Below are 4,188 nucleotides of genomic sequence, written 5' to 3'. Positions count from 1 at the left end.
TATGAAAAAAAAACTGCCACGCCATTGTACGCCCGCGGTCCGGCCAAACTTTTAGCCCATGCGATCTTTTTCAAATTTTATCTGCGTACGTATAGATTTAGTCCCACATTGCTTAACTTTTGACCGCTAAGCGTCTTTTCCATCAATAAATATAGACCCATCCACCCTCCAAAAATCATCCGATTCAAGTTAAATCAATATTTTGGTTTGACTAGATTATTTAAAGAAAAATATTTTTCTCCTCTCCGGCGCGACTTCTAGAAAGTCGTCTTTTCTCTGCCTTATAAAGGTATCTTTCTTTGTTTTTTTCTTCTTCTTATACTTTCGTAGTTTATTATTTTTAGACTAATACGATAGAATAATTAGATTATCAATTAGTCTATGTATTTATACGTTAGACCTTAACCGTAGCTATTTTTCTATCCAGTGAACCTTCATTTTTCAAATAGCCATAACTTTTCATCGTTTATCCAAATTAGATGAAACCAGCGCCTATAGCTTCGTCTCGTTTTCACCTATCCAGTGAACCTGTCACATCAACTTTATGAAATTTTGAAATTTTGAAATTTGTTTAGATTCATATTCAAACTTTTTTTGAACATAACTTGAGTTTCGTAACTCCGATTTAGTTGATTCTTTTTGCAAATCGAAGCTCTTGACCTAAACTTTCTGATAAGGCCAAATTCACTTAATTTTGGTACTATTAGAAATTGTTTTATGTTGCAAGAGTTATTTGCTTGGTTTTGACGTTTTCCGAATTGTCTTCTTCATTCTTCCCGATCTTTTGAGTGATTGCTTATGTGTGGTTACTATTGTTTGCTTACGATAGATTGACCGGAGTGTGATGAGTAGAACTATCAAGAGTTTTGAGTACGAATCATCTACATCAACATTGCAGGCAAGTTCACACTTTGATCATATCCCTTTTATCACCCATTTTTTATGCATTAGTTCCAATCCTCAAACATTGCATGATTAGGATGTCATTAACATGTGGGTTGGGAAGTAGTTGATGAGGTAGAACCTATTACCCTGTTACATTCAAACCCTTGGGAGTTACTCTACGTGTTGCTTATATACTATGCTATGCTATGCTCGTAGACGTGGTGTGAGTGAGTGAAATCCATGACAGATGTGAGATTGTTAATTAATGGTTCAACTTAAGGTGGCAACTTAAATACACATCTGGGTGGATTGAGGCACCTGGAGTACCCAGTGTTGCCTGTATTTTTGGAAATCCCGGAGTACCCGTGTGATTTTCCTATGGACCGCCACCTAGGCTCAAAGGGATCATAAGATTATTCATGCTAGAAACTTCCATGTGCAGCCACAAGCTATTATGGGCTCTAGCATAGTTGAGTAAGTTACGTGAAGCTCTTGAAGAGGTGGATCAGCAGGTAGAGGGTTGTAGGTTTGGTATGGTCTGCCCGGAGTAGAGAGTTAATGTATCTGAAAGACTGTGTCTTGGTCATCCGTTTATCAAACACCATGTAGTGCGAGAAATCCAACGGAGGCGAAAGAGTCTTGTGGGGAAAAGTGTGCAAACCTCTGCAGAGTGTATAAACTAATCATGGTTAGCCGTGTCCCCGGTTATGGACAATTTTGAGTCTCTGGTCTTTGGATATTCATGTTGATCTCAACACTCTATTTAATCAACTTGATTGGGTTAATGATTATTATTTTGGGATTGAGTTGGAGGAACCTTCTCAATATTTTCAACCAACTTTGTAGTGAAATAAAATATATTCCTTTGCAGTAGGGAAAAATTGGCTTTTCGCAAAAACATTATAACCATAGATCTTTTCCACCAGCCATATATGCATGTAGTGATAGCTATTATTCATCATTATCCTCTGGTGTGAATTTGCCAGTACATTCAATGTACCAACCCTTTGTGGCTGCAACGTCTCATGCTGCAGGATTCTTACGAAGAGTAAGTGATACATTAGGGTTATGATTTCTACACTCAACTTTGCCGTTGGTGTTGATGGGAATCCCCAATCTGGTGGTTACTTTCGCTATTCGGATCGAGGTAATAGTATTTACATTACTTTATACATGTGATTTACCTATGTTATAAATCCTCGAGTACTGTGTGTGTCAGCATATCGATCCAGGGATGACACTTAAGCACAGAGACTTGACCGTCTGAGGTCGGGTCGCTACAATATGGTGGTTGTTTTGAGCAAGATATAAGGAGGTTTATGTGTGAAAGAGCGTATCATATCACGGGGTTTGGATGCACCGGCGAAGTTTGTGCCAACTCTCAATGTGAGAAAGGGCAATGCACGGTACCGAAGAGGCTAGCAAGGATTGAAGGGTGAGAGTGCGTATAATCCATGGACTCAACATTAGTCATAAAGAACTCACATACTTATTGCAAAAATCTACAAGTCATCAAAAACCTTGGCACTACGCGCATGCTCCTAGGGGGATAGATTGGTAGGAAAAGACCATTGCTCGTTCCCGACCGCCACTCATAAGGAAGACAATCAAATAACACCTCATGTTTCAAATTTGTTGCATAACGTTTACCATACGTGCATGCTACGGGACTTGCAAACCTCAACACAAGTATTTCTCAATTTCAAAACTACTCAACTACCATGACTTTGATATTATTACCTCCATATCTCAAAACAATCATCAAGCATCAAACTTTTCTTAGTATTCAACACACTCATATGAAAGTTTTATTATTAATCTTGCATACCAAGCATATTAGGATTTTACGAAAATTACCATGCTATTAAGACTCTCAAAATAATCTAAGTGAATCATGAGAGATCAATAGTTTCTATAAAACAAATCCACCACCGTGCTCTAAAAGATATAAGTGAAGCACTAGAGCAAAACTATAAAGCTCAAAAGATATAAGTGAAGCACATAGAGTATTCTATCAAATTCCAAATCATGTATGGCTCGCTCAAAAGGTGTGTACAGCAAGGATGATTGTGGTAGACTAACAAGAAAAGACTCAAATCATAAAAGACGCTCCAAGCAAAACACATATCATGTGGTGAATAAAAATATAGCTCCAAGTAAAGTTACCGATAGAAGTAGACGAAAGAGGGGATGCCTTCCGGGGCATCCCCAAGCTTTGGCTTTTAGGTGTCCTTAGATTATCTTGGGGGTGACATGGTCATACCCAGGCTTAGTCTCTTGCCACTCCTTGTTCCATAATCCATCAAATCTTTACCCAAAACTTGAAAACTTCACAACACAAAACTTAAAGTAGAAAATCTCGTGAGCTCCGTTAGCGAAAAAATAAAAGACCACTTCAAGGTACTGTAATGAACTCATTCTTTATTTATATTGGTGTTAAACCTACTGTATTCCAACTTCTCTATGGATTATAAACTATTTTACTAGCCATAGATTCATCAAAATAAGCAAACAACACACGAAAAACGGAATTTGTCAAAAACAGAACAGTCTGTAGTAATCTGGATCAAACGTATACTTCCGGAACTCATAAAATTCTCAACTAAATTGATGGACCTGAGGAATCTATCTATTAATCATCTGCAAAAATAATTAACTAAATATCACTTTCCAAATAAAAATGACAGCAGTTCTCGTGAGCGCTAAAGTTTCTGTTTTTTACAGCATGATCAACAAGACTTTCCCCAAGTCTTCCCAAAGGTTCTACTTGGCACAAACACTAATTAAAGACATAAAACCACATCTAAACAGAGGCTAGATGAATTATTTATTACTAAGCAGGAGCAAAAATCAATGAACAAAAATAAAGTTGGGTTGCCTCCCAACAAGCGCTATCGTTTAACGCCCTAGCTAGCCATGATGATTTCAATGATGCTCACATAAAAGATGAGAATTGAAATATAAAGAGAGCATCAAGAAGAATATGACTAACACATTTAAGTCTAACCCACTTCCTATGCATCGGGATTTTGTGAGCAAACAACTTATGAGAACAATAATCAACTAGCATAGGAGCGCAAAACAAGCATAACTTTGACACTTTAAGCACATAGAGAGGAAACTTGATATTATTGCAATTCCTACAAGAATATGTTCCTCCCTCATAATAATTTTCAGTAGCATCATGAATGAATTCAACAATATAACCAGCATCTAAAGCATTCTTTTCATGATCTACAAGCATAGAATTTTTATTACTCTCCACATAAGCAAATTTCTTCTCATGAATAATAGTGGGAGTAT

This window comes from Triticum aestivum, chromosome 7A (assembly GCF_018294505.1).
Source record: "Triticum aestivum cultivar Chinese Spring chromosome 7A, IWGSC CS RefSeq v2.1, whole genome shotgun sequence".
Classification (NCBI taxonomy): Eukaryota; Viridiplantae; Streptophyta; class Magnoliopsida; order Poales; family Poaceae; genus Triticum; species Triticum aestivum.
This window is presented reverse-complemented; position numbering follows the sequence as displayed.